Here is a 13,333-nt window from a genome sequence, read left to right on the forward strand (position 1 = left end):
TCACATACAACTGCAATAGCAACACCAACAGCAATAGCAGCAGCAGCAACGAAGGCGGCGATGGTGACAGCGACCGCCGATGAGGCAGCAGCAGTAGCGAAAAGCAGGGAATTCTCCGATTCAATTGGACAGGCTGGCTGCACTTTTTTGTGAATTCAGTTGAGTTTTTTAATTCGATCAGCACAGTAAAGGTTCAGTAACTAAAAAGTTAGTGAGCTAAAAACGCATTCGCGGCAGTTTAGTGCGCCCAGCCCGAACGAGCGTAATTTACAAGCATTCGCACAAGCCTACGCGACGCTTACTTACATACAGATACGTTTAGCGCTTAGCTCGCTCGCAAGTGGACTTGCGAATTTTTATTGTTTTGCGCAAGAAACGGAATGCTTTTTCGCCGCACAACAAATTTAGAAGCGAAGCAAAACGGAAGGAATTCGGAAGAAGCAAAACAAAAACTCTCCCCAAGAAAAAATTACAAATGTGAATTCATAATTTAATATTACAACAAAAAATTAGACAATGGTGAAAAAGTTAACTCAACTAAACTGAATAGCAAAAGGATCAAAATCAAATTGAAATTAATCAAAAGATTTGATCTGCAAATAAAGTGAAATTGAAGTTTTTAAAAAAATACTAAAACAAAAAAACAGAAATTTAAAAAGGCAAAAAATTGTGTCGCGCGTATAGGCGTGAAAATATTTTGTGAAAAGACTCAACTGAAGTGCATAGCACTTGAACTAAAATGATAAGAAATGGAAATATTGCTGCCAATCCCACTTAAAAACATTGTCAAAATTCTACCTAACACGTAGAAAAAAAATAAGTAAATGTAAGTATGAGACTTAAACAACGTTTTAGCAAAAAATAACGATTAAGGTGGATGTAAGAAGAAAAGGCGGAAACAATTTTTTTTTGAACTGTGATATATAAAAAGCTTAAATACCATCAAATTCCTCAAAAAAAATTTCGAATTTCGATTTTATAAACAAAATAAATTTAAGAAATCAAACATTTCAAAAAACGAAAACTATTTTTCGAACTTCGATTTAATAAAAAAAAAAATTTAAATACCATCATACCATTTTTTCGACCTTCGATTTAATAAAAAAAACATATTCAAGTACCATCAAACATTTCAAAAAACGAGAACTTTTTTTTCGAACTTCCATTTAATAAAAAAAAATTTAAATACCATCAAACATTTCGAAAAACGAAAACTTTTTTTTCTAACTTAGATTTAATAAAAAAAAAATTTAATTATCACAGCTGTTTGCCTATTCTTTTATGAACTTAATTTGCAATCAAAAAGGTCTTATGTTTGTATATCGCTCGTTTGCTGGAAGAACGTCATAACACAAAAATATTTTTTTTTTTTAGATAAGAAACTACCACCAGCTATTTGTGATATGCGTTTCCTTACTTTAACTCAGCGGGGTATAGGTAGGTAGGTGAAATGGTTGAAGTACCAGACTGGCACTCCCCAAGTAGCACTTAAGCGCCGTATTATAAATTTAGACCTTTAAAGTCGCTTTTTTGATATATTGATAATTAGGCGATCTATATAAATTATGTGCTATATATAGGCCGTATGGATTCCTAAATTCCAGTTTTAAAAATATGAAGAATTTTTTTAAAGAAATACTCCTTTCATAGGTAAGCGAACTTTAGTAGAATTTTCGAAGGAAATACCGGCATATTTGGGGAAACATTGGGGTACCTTGGGGTAAAACAAATCCATTATTTTCTCGGTAGATGGCCTTAGTCATCGGTATCTCGTAAATTATCGATCAAAAAATGTAAAGTTTATGTTCGTTGCCAAGTTGACATATGACACTAAAAAAATTCGTTTGCTGTTTTTTTATTCCATTCAACTGTGCGTTACAGGGTGTTAACAATGGAAGTCAACTAAGAGAATATTCGGTAGATTTTTCAGTTTTCCTTTGATAAAGGCGAAAATGCAAGTCAGGCCGCTGTAGGGGTGAATACTGTTTATGATGCCGGTACTGCAAGAATTAGTTATATGCAATTTTGGTTTTGTCGATTCCGTTCAGGCATTTCTGATATGAAAGAAAATGTGGAGAATTTCGAAAATTCTTCAGAAATAATCGAAGTTGAGCGGAATGTTAGTAGTCATAGTAGTAGTCGCCGAGGAGCTAAATATCGACCATAAAACAGTTTTAAACCATTTGCGCAAAAATTGTATGCAAAAGTAATGGATTTCTTTTTCTCCAAACTAATATTTAGAGCCAAGGAACTCAAGAATAGTATCTTTCCGATTTTTTCCCGAATATATGACCGTGAAACTATTTTTGCCTTTTTCCTATTTCTACCTAACTACGAAGATTATATCAAATTATTAATTGGTAAACCAGCATTAGTAGGTTTTTTACTGTTAAATATTCACATTTAAATTCAAAAACTAGGTATAAAAATTCTTATAGAGCGTGAAAATATTTACATTTATTTAATTAAATTTTGTCAAAATCAAAGAAGTGAACAGAGTTGAACGATCTAAGAAAATGGAAGTCTATTAAAACTGCGGCTTCCATAAACTTCACAGGAAAACTTCACAAGGAGCAGGAACTCGTTGGCACTATTTTTATAGGGTGTTCCGTTTTTATAAGACACTGCCAAGTATTACGCATTTCCCGATTATTTAATCCCTCAATTCACGCCCTAGCCATGGGCTCGCCTATGCAAGTACAACTAAATATTTTTTAATTTGTTCATAAGTGAAGCGTTAAACCAATAAATAGCCAGAAATTCTACAAATTATTCCGTGCGACATAACAGCACATAGTCCAGTACATAAGTACTTACCACACATCGCATTATGAAAGAAAATATGTGCCAGGCAGCAGTAAATTCTGATGCACTGATCAGCTCAGCTCAGCAGCCACCCTTCAATTACAACTACTACCACGGCAACGACTTGCGACGAGCGAATGTAACGAAAAGTTCCAGAGCAAACTTTATTTTTATCACATCTTCTTTGTGCATAGATTTCATCGTTCACACATCTTTACTCAGCCCTTCGTTTTGTATGCCTTCCTTCTGGATTTGTGCTTTTTTACATTTTACATGTTTGCTCGCACACTGCAACTTCTCTGCCCCGCACACCCCGCCCCGCTTCACCTTACCTTGTGCTGCAGCGAGCTGATCCAAATCGCAGTGTTGTGGCTGCAGCTGATATTTTGCAGTGCTTGACGATCGCCAGCGTCGTCAGGTCCGTCGCTTTTAGCCGTCGCGTAACAAATAGAAGGACATTTGAGTCATCCCTACCCCCATCCGCTAGCGCATTTCTGTGGCTTTTTCGATTTTTTTCTCTGTTCGTTTTGCTGCCACTTCTCACTCGTTCGTTGAAGTGCTAGCCTATTTGCTCGCCTCTTTCTGATTGTTTCAGCCACTTTTTATCATGCATTTGGCTTTTACTTTGCATTCGCGATTTTTTTTTTTTATTCACTAAGTTCACTTCTTTTTTGTGATCTCACTCCCTTTCAGGTTGTCTCATTCCCTAATTCCCTTATACGCCGTTCCTTTTCGTGTATTCATTCGCTGTTTCGTTTGCATGTCCGTCCATTCGTCCGTTTGTCCGTCCACTTGAAGCCAACGCAGTTAGTCGATTTGCCATTTAGCAAGGGGAACACACAGGCTAGCAGTCAGTCAGTTAGTCAGTAGATGCTTTGCGTTGCAGATACTCGACTCGAACTTCGCTCGTTGCGAATTCAGTGCTCAGTTCGACACTTTTACTTCGTGCAGCAACATCAGCGACGGAAACGCAACGACAGCGCCAAAAAAAATATATCTACTTATATATAAAAAACTGCCATAGAATAATTAAAGTGTAAATTAGTCACTGCGCTGCCTTTTGTCTCACGCAGAAGCGGGCGTTTGCCGCTGGGGCGAGTTGGGCGGTTGGCTAATGAATTTTGAACTGATTGCTATTGGGTGCAGCATTTCCAAAAAAATACAGTTTAGCTAGTTTCAAGTAAGAAAGTGCAATCTCGGGCCCGAATTAGGGCCAGCGCAAAATTGATGTTCGATCGGAAGATTCAAAAGTCGTTCTAGTAAATGGAGTCGATTGCAAACCGGAAGCGCAATGAGGAGCAGCGAGTAATTTGAATAGTGTGGAGCGTTTGAAGGCTTCTTCAGTATTTTGTTTTTGTAATTTTTTTGCTTTATAACGCAACAACTCAGGATCTTGTTAGTTTTTTATTGTTGTCTTTGCTTGCGAGAAACCACAAGCGGATTGTTAAACTTTTTAGAAGCCCATAGCTCTTACATCTACCTAAATACAATACATACATAAATATACCCATGCATACATACTTATATAAGTCAGCCGCAATAAACTCAGGATTCCACAGAGGGTAAGTAGATATAAGAATCTTAATTGATTTATAGAAATTCGGGAAATATAATAACTTTTTTCTTCGGTAATATTTTTTACTTTGAAAACCTGATTTGATTTAACACAAAATATGCAGTGCTAACTCGGTACTCCGCACAGAGAGGACCGAGGTCGTGCGGAGTACTATAACGACCGAACTAAAGCGTGCCCGGATCACAGAGTTAGCACTGAATTTAATTTAGGCAACTATTTAAAAAAAGTGATAAAGGCTGGAGTTCATTCAATGCTCATATAATTTAATGCGAGTGCTTTAACATCGAGGATTAGCTCAGAGCCAAAAGCCTTGCTAGTTGATGCCTCTAATTTTAAATAAACTTAGCATTTTGTTGTTGTTATTGCTATCATTTTAATAATAAGCAAACAAATATGGTCCTGCCAGGTGAAAGAAAGTTTTTGCAATAGCCAGCATAAAGAGCCTCAGCAGCACAAAAGTCTGCCAGTGAGTGGATCTACCTCTCAGCTCAGCGCGACTTCGAAAGCCGCACAGATTTCTGAAATCAATGAGAATCGCAGATAGCAGTTCATGCAATAATTTAACAAAAAGTGTATTAAGTGGTTAGATTTTCGATCGAGTAGCCGCTTGCTATTGCGGAGTGCGAGAAATTAATTTCAGCTTTGTGATGGTTCCGTGTGCTGATGGTTTTGTATGGAGGTAAAAGCTTTTTTGCTACAATATTTTTAAAATTTAGTGCATGGAAGGTCTGTGATTTATTTCGTAACCGTCTTGAGAATTGCAGATGTGTATCTAAGTGAGTGAAACAATAAAAATAGCAAGATGAACATCGTTCTCTTTTTGGGCTGAAGACTGAATGCGACGTAGCTTTTTGGTATTGGTTAATGTGGCGTTCTCTATTCCCTCGCCTGATGTCCGGATGCGTGTCGTACTCATAAATCCACGTCTCGTCTCCAGTAATGATGTGTTTGATGAATGTTGAGTCGGATTCAGTCTTGAAAATTATAACTTTGCCGATATCAACGAAGTCCATTTTTTGCCCAAAATTCAGGTCCTTTGGGAACAACTTTGTAGCAAAATGGCACAAGCTCAAATCATTATTTCCAACTTATCCATAAGCAATATTCAATTTCTCAGCCAGCCCTCTGATGGTTCATTTGCGGTTATTGATCAACTTTTCTCTTACTTTATTGATGTTTTTACCAGTTTTCGATGCCGAAGACATGCCACGACGTTTGTCATTCTCGATGGGCTCACGATCTCTTCTGAAGCGGTCATCCCACCCGTAAACTGCTGTACTCTTTAGGATGTCATTGCCAACACCGGAAATGTGCCGGAAAGTTTTCGAACATTTTTATGATTTTTGCACGAATGAAACCATTTTCAGCGCAAATTTTATAGAAATTCGTTGCGAATTCAAATCTGAGGTATTTATTCTACTCAAGACGGCGTAACTTTTACAAATGCTAAGAAATTACCCTACAATTTCGGTGGAGTCTTAATTACAGATGTGGCAACCTAACACAGAAAAATAGAACTCAAATCAGTTGACTTAGTTGCGACTAAAACTGTAGGGGTAAGAGTTCCAGTGCTAAGGCGCATTTTTCAAGCGCGAATTTTTCAAACAAAAATCAAAAAAATGTCGCAATACCTCGAAATATTTCCACAGCCAAACCAAACCACTCATTTTCGCAGTAACTTTTTACAATGCAAAAAAAAGCAAAAGAAGAAAACAACAGTCAATTATTTTGAAAAAACTTTGATTCAAGCGCTAAGCAGGGCAAAAAGTCTTCAGTCTGGAAAAGAGAAGAAATTGCAGCAATATGGCCTACAAAATAAAAATGTGAGTGCAAACTACACACAAACACAAATGTAGCTGTACATATAATACATACGTACATTGTGCAGTTGTTCTTACTTTCGCTTTCGTTTGCGACAAATCAACGACGTCGGGCTCACCACACAAAAAAATATTTCCATTCAACAATGATTGCTGTAATAAACACGCACATATGTACATACACACATACACACATATTCGCATTTCACACCAGTCGATAAGATACAACTCACATCAACCTGAATGCCACGCACGAAAGCACAACCGGATTCACCTATGTAGCCTAGGCTCCGGCATTATCAGCAGCACAAACTATGCGCTCGTACTATACATACATATCTACGTACTTACATACCTCATACTATGGTAGTTGTATGTGCAAGTGTACCATAGAACGGGAAAATCACCTAATACAAAAGTCGCACCAGCAATTTGCGCTACGTGCAACTAGTTTGTGCTGCTGCATGCAACATTAACCGCACTGCCGCACGTCAGTCACAGCAACAACGACTGCCTACTCGGTGCCGCATATTTAGACAATCGTGTACAAAGCAATCAACCGAGAGCCCAAACAACATGTTGACAACGTTGAAGGAGTGGCGGATGCAAGGAGAACAACGAAACAATGACGACAAACCTACTCATGCGATCCGGAGCGAAACTGCAAACGAAACCGAAAGACAGCACTGGTGTCCATCCTCCATCCGCCACCACCACCGCCAGCGAAGACATAGAGGCACAGTTGGATACCGGCATTTAGACCGAGACCGAGACCGAGACTGAGCCAGAAATTCAGACCCAGACCGGCCAGATGACAATGCGACAAGTACTCGCACATATAACACCATAAATGACGTAATGACACTACTCCACTAACACATTTTTCTGCATTCCTGCTGCAACGGCGGCAACTACATCCTCTGCCACAGTCGTCGCCACTGCCGCTGCACTGCCGGCTGCAGCTGAATGGAGTCGTAAAAATGGCAGAAATGCCAAAGCACAAGACACTCATAGTGGCAAGCGAAAGAGTAGAAGAACCGGCAAGAACACCGGCGGATGATAATAGTTAGTGTGAAACCGAAAGCAGAAAACATAGTATCTATAAAAATAGAAAAACAGCGAGTGAAAAAATATTCACACGAATGATAAAAATGTTGTCAATGGATGGAAGAAAGGGGAGGCGAGAGAAGCAAGGGTAGAAGGTGTGTTTGTAAATGTCAGACGATTCGCAGCACTTCATGCGTACGTACGCATATAGTCACTCCAGCCACAGCCATTGCCATTGCCAATGCCACTATGCCACAATGCCACTATCGCACACTCACACAAATCGCTACCATGTCGCACTATCGTTGCAACACACAAACAACGGACAAAGGCGCTCCGCACGGAATAGACCAGACGCAACCAGCACAGAACTAGCGAGTGTGCATGTATGTGTGTATGTATGTAAACATGAAAGGAAACGTACACGACGACGTCCAACGAGAAGTACAAAAAAAGAAAATAAATGCTGGTCCAACGTTGGTGTGTGTGCAGCAGCAAAGCACAGTGGCGGCTGCGAGGCGAGACGGCTTTATCGTTAAACAGGAACAACAACGGCAGAAGTCAGTCACTCTATTAGTTGCACAAACACACACGCATAGACAAATGTTTGCATTATTTGCATAGAAACCCTGCTAGCAATCGTTGTTGTGATGTTGTGGTATTGGCTGAAGACCGCCAAGATTATTTAGTAGTATTCTTGGAAGTTTCGAGCTTCTACGCCAGTTAGTGGGAAGCGTCTTAATGTAGTTCCATAATTGGAGGGAGCTGAAGTTTGGCGGCAGATACTTTTTATGAGAAGCTTTTTCATGGCTGAAATATGCAAGAACTCTTGCTTTGCCTGTCCAAAGGCGAATGTTGTTAGAAGAAATCTTTTAATATATTATTCTATGTATGCAGTAGTGATCGAACCCAGGTATCAGCAGGTATCGAAAGCATGGCAGGCATAAACACACAGCACTTGGACAGCAACTAGAATTCAGCAGAAAAGCAAGTGCGATGAATAAGGAGCACAGAGTGCCATGGGGTTGCCTCCCCGAACTGCTATCAAGGAAAGAAATACAAGAGGCTGAAAAATAGAAGTAATTAATAAATTAACGAAAATCAGGTTTGCTCCTTCAACCAAAGTCTTTTGCGCGCTCTACTCATCCTAAAGAACCTCAACCAATAAGCTTAAGGTTGAGCTGGATTGGGCTGGTAATTGAAGTGAATGAATGAATAGCAGCAATAGAAGTATAGAAATCTCTTTAGTTTTATTATTCTATTGAAAGATATGATAGAGCAATTAGATAAGTCTGTTCGAGCAAAATGGGAAAGACTGAGTTTAAAAGCATTAGGACTGCTAAAGCTGAATTCATTGGCTAAAGCAGGTCATACGAGTATTCAACTCTCTCCCGGTGTATGGATTAGAAATCTGTACCCAGAGTAAGAATATTTGGAAATCACTTGGTTGGGTAGCGCTGACTGATCTGTAAAAAGATCTCGCTTAGAGCTCTAGGGTTCACTGAATGCATTTAGAGTCAAATATTGTTTGATTATTTAATGCACGCTCTCGCGAGTTTCAACAAGCCGTTCAGCCTGTTGGCCTCTTCTAAGGCACGCAATATGCCGTCAGAATAGGGAAGGACGGTCCCGAGCCGTTTGATACAAACAAGGTTTCAGACAGAGTGACTCGCTGTCGTGTGACTTCTTTAACCTGATGCTGGAAAAGATCGAACGAGCAGCAGAACTTAATCGCTTAGGCACAATTTTTTGTAAGAGCGTACAATTTCTGGCGTACGCCGATGGTATTGACATCACTGCGCTGTTAGTTCTGCCTTTTCCAAATTGATGGGTCTGGTCGTGAACCAGGACAAAACGAAGTACCGCCTGTCATCAAACAAAGAGTTGGCGCAGTCGCGTATCGGCGCCCACGTCACTGTTGACAGTTATGATTCTGACTTTATAAGAGACTTTGGTTTATTTAGGAACCAGCATTAATGTAAGCCTTGAAATCCAACGGAAAATCTCTTTTGTCAACAAGAGCTACTTGGACTAAGTAGGCAACTGAGCAGTGAAGTTCTCTCTCGACGAACAAAACTAACACTTTATAAGGCTCTCAACATAACCGTCCAATCGTATGTCGCAGAAGATTGGACGATAACAGCAACCGATGGGGCGTTCCTTGCAGTGTTTGAGGGAAATATTAGAGGAAGATTTTTGGACCTTTGCGCGTTAGCAACGGCGAGTAAAGATCAAGTGGCTACGTTGGCTGTCATCCGAAAGGATACGCTGCGGTTCTTAAAGTACCAGCTGGTGGTGACAGAGAAAAAGGAAGGCCTTCTCTGCGTTGGAAAAATCAGATGAAGAAGGACTTGGCTCGAATTGGTGTGCAAGGAAACGACTGGCGCGCTTTGTTAAGCTCGACCAAAATCTCTTAGCGGTTATCATGACAATCATCAACAAGAAGAAAAAGAAAGTGCTAGTCCTACGCTTATCTATTAATTTCTTAAATATTATTATGGGGCTCTTGCAAAAACAAAGAGGAAGCAGAACTTATCACTTTCCCCACTTGCGTGGACTTCTACACTTGGAACCATCCTCCACTTAGCACTGACCGGATGAAATTCGCCATTCCATAGTAATTAAATTTATCGCATACTGAGGTGTCTTTTTTTCATAAAAAATGAGAGTTTTTTTATTGTAATGTGTTTTGGTGAAAAATAAACAAATCAGTTCCTATTGGGTATGCGATCTCTACTCTTAGCAAATTTCGCGATCATTTGAATTGCCTGTCATTCACATGCCGAGGGCTGTGTGCGTGCGCAACTATGAAGCCTGCATAAACTCAATGTAATACATTTATTGCATTGCAAGCACACTCTTTGTATGTATGTCTGCATGTATGTGCGTGCACTTATTTGCTCATATGGACTTACTTACATAGGCACTTATATGCATGTGTGGGTATACAAATTGTTCGCATACACAGCTTTATGTGGCTTGATGATCAACATATGCACACACATACATACATGCATGCCTGCATATGTGTGTGTGTCGACATGCAAGTTGCAAATGTAGTTGGTGCTAATAATTTTTCAAGGTTTTGTGTGTCAGACGAGAAAATAAACAAATCGATATACGAAATGAAAACAAAAAGGAGCAAAAGGGAAGAAAATATTAAATAAACGAGAAAACATTAATGAAGGAAGCTTTGTGCGTAAACTATAAAGCAACAACAACAAATGCAAAAGCGAACAAAAAACTGCAGTCTCACGAGGTAAGGCAAATGTAGGCAAGCGAGGGAGGGAAATGAAGAAAAAAATGATCAATTGATGATCGGCAAAGTCTACCAAGCAATAATGAATTAACTTTAGCTGAAGAGTGGAAAAAACTGGGGGGATATTTTTAAGAAAAATTACGAGAAAACAATTGTTTATGTGTGTGTGTGTGTGTGTGAGTGAGTCTAAGTAGCACTCCCACAATAGAGCCACACTGCCGCTTCACACGCTTTCGCTTGTGTTCGATGTGTTCGATGTTTTTGTTTTGTATATTTTTGGTGTTTTTCATAAAGATAGTTGGAAATGTATGGCTTCTTCGACCACACGAAACCCTGAATAAAAGGAAGTGAACGCAATTAGTTGCTATTTACAGCGAAAAAGATTAAAAAACTAAGAAGGAAGCACGCAAACAAAAAAAAAAAGTATGAGCAGCGATGCAATAGGAAAACCAAAAGAAATATGCGCTTCAGCGAAGTTTAGATGCCACACTGTGTGTGGAAGGCAGACAGGCACATAAATGCACACACACACACACACCCGCATCATCCCATATGCGCACATGCAATTTGCGATAGCCAACAGAGTAATAAATACGCCACAGTGCGCCATATATTCCCATAGGGCATTTCCGTTGGGTTGGCCTTGATCTCTAATTGACTCGTTTAAAATGTCGTCGAGCTTGGTTTTGCCACTAAGACGCGCCGCGCCGCCAAGCTAAACGACATTGATGGACATGCTGGCGTACTAGGTTGTGAATTTAATAGAACGGCACAGCAAATGCACAAAAACACGACTGTGCACAAGTCCGGCAGACAAACAAAGCGACGCGAGCAGGGCTGGGCGGCTGCTAGGCAGGCAAATGCACAAAAGTGGAGCTGCACACCAATACACAACGGCAAATATTGTACTCGTGTCGCATGCACATATTTACATAGACAGGCGTACGTTTCTTAGTGGAGTGGTGGAGTGGCATGTGATGTTTGGAACAACTGTTGCGCCGCAATAGCCCACTAAATGCAACAAATCGCCAACCAACCGGTAGACATTCCCTACAACAGTTGCCACTGTGCACATTATCGCTAGCTATGGTGGCTATGGTGGCAGTGTGCGCTGCCAAGGCAATTACAAAGACAGCACCGGCAGTAGTAGCAGTGGCAATGGCAGTGGCAGTGGCAGCTCCATTAATGTCGCTCAAGGACGCGCATATCTATATTTGTGAGTAGACGCAAGTATGCCGCCAATGCAGTGCCTACGAATGCGCATAAACACCCAAACGTGCCTGAGTGCATCATACACTGTGCATGCAACAAGCGCATGGTGGCTGGCGCTGTCAGCGCCGCCGACGCCGCCATCTCCTGCAGTCACTCACAAATGCATTTGCGGCGCGGCTGAGCTGGTATTCTCGGAAACGGTTTCCAAGGCCAACCACATTTAGCCACACACAGCTACAATGCACACCATAGCAACACGTACACATACATGCATGCATATGCACATACATGCACACATACATACACGTATTTGCAAGAATGATTCGCTTGTATATGTAGCACACTGGCAATCGGGCCGGAGACTGACTGCATTTGCTTAGCTGCATCGAGTTGCAAAAAATCACATGCACATGCAACTATTGCGGTGGCAGCAGTAGCTGCTGCTTGCTGGGTCTCGCACGTAGAGCCCTTTTTACCGAACGTTGTTTTGTGTGTTGATAGGCGCCGTAGTGGCTTTTGTTTTGAAATGAATAGAGGTGGAGCGCAAGTGTTTGTGTGTGCGTGCGTTTGTGGAAAATTTTCATTGCCAGTGATGGTGGTGTTGCAGGCATCAGTGCAGAAACTCCGCTACGCGAATCGCACAAATCGCACAGGGACGCATTTTCACAAGTCAGCCAGCAAAATCTGAATTTGCACGAAATAGGTGGAAGAGAGCAGAGCTAGTAAAATTTGTAAATCCCATAAAAAAATAATTGGCGCATACACTTCTGTTAAGTGTTTGGTCGAGCTCCTCCTCCTATTTGGGGTGTTCGACTTGATGTTGTTCCACAAATGGAGAGACTTCCAGTTTTAAGCGGACTCCGAACGACAAATGAGTTTTATGAGCAGCTTTTTCATGACAGAAATATACTCGGAGGTCTGCCATTGCTTGCTAGAGAGCGACCGCTATTAGCAAAAAAATGTTCTATCATCTTGCTTTTTCATGCACGGATAATCGAACCTATGTACTCCCGAACGGTAGTCACGCAACAAACCATTCGGCTACGGCGGCCGCCGCAACTACCAGAAGAAGCTGACGTGAAATATATTTTTCCACCACTGAAGATTTTTCTTGTTTGCTTACTTAATTTTTCCCTGGTCATAGTGGGGCCATATTCCGGCCTTAAGCTATTTCAGTGTTTATGTCCAAAAATAGATTTCAAACTTCAAAATAAATCAATATCAGCGCTTGAAGGAGCGTGTCTAAGACTATTTTTTAATACGTCTACACTTTCACTGCAAATAATTGACCCAGAAAATAAAAAAATTTAAAATTAAAAGTTGTGTACAAAATTTTCTCCCACACAGCTCCTCAAAATGTACGTCGAAATTTGTTTTTTTTTGTTTTTGTTTTTTAATTTAACCCTTTACTGCGTGCATTAATAAAGCGTTGAAAAAGAAGGGTTTCACGGTGGAAACAGATTTATTTAATTATCAATAAGACATATCGAAAGGAAAATAATGAAAAAGTTTTAAATTTTGGTTTTTACGGAACCAAAAACTAGTTGTAAAGTACAGAAAACTACAGAAAACAGTTGAAAAGTGGAAAAAATTATTATCCTTCGAGAAATATGA

At 40.2% G+C, this 13,333-nt stretch overlaps 1 protein-coding gene across 7 annotated transcripts in view; it reads left to right on the forward strand.

Annotated features, from left to right (window-relative positions):
• Positions 1-209: 209 nt before the first annotated feature.
• Positions 210-13,333, forward strand: part of LOC129239553 (broad-complex core protein isoforms 1/2/3/4/5) — an 89,694-nt gene continuing 76,570 nt past the window's right edge. For 3 of the 7 annotated variants that reach the window (XM_054875130.1, XM_054875131.1, XM_054875125.1), the window contains exon 1: positions 213-826. The gene's annotated coding sequence lies outside the window, so the exon portion shown is untranslated. Of the gene's footprint in view, positions 827-13,333 lie in introns of all 7 variants that reach the window. The other 4 variants (XM_054875127.1, XM_054875126.1, XM_054875128.1 and 1 more) reach the window with 3 other exon arrangements.

Source organism: Anastrepha obliqua, chromosome 2 (assembly GCF_027943255.1).
Source record: "Anastrepha obliqua isolate idAnaObli1 chromosome 2, idAnaObli1_1.0, whole genome shotgun sequence".
In the NCBI taxonomy this organism is placed as follows: domain Eukaryota; kingdom Metazoa; phylum Arthropoda; class Insecta; order Diptera; family Tephritidae; genus Anastrepha; species Anastrepha obliqua.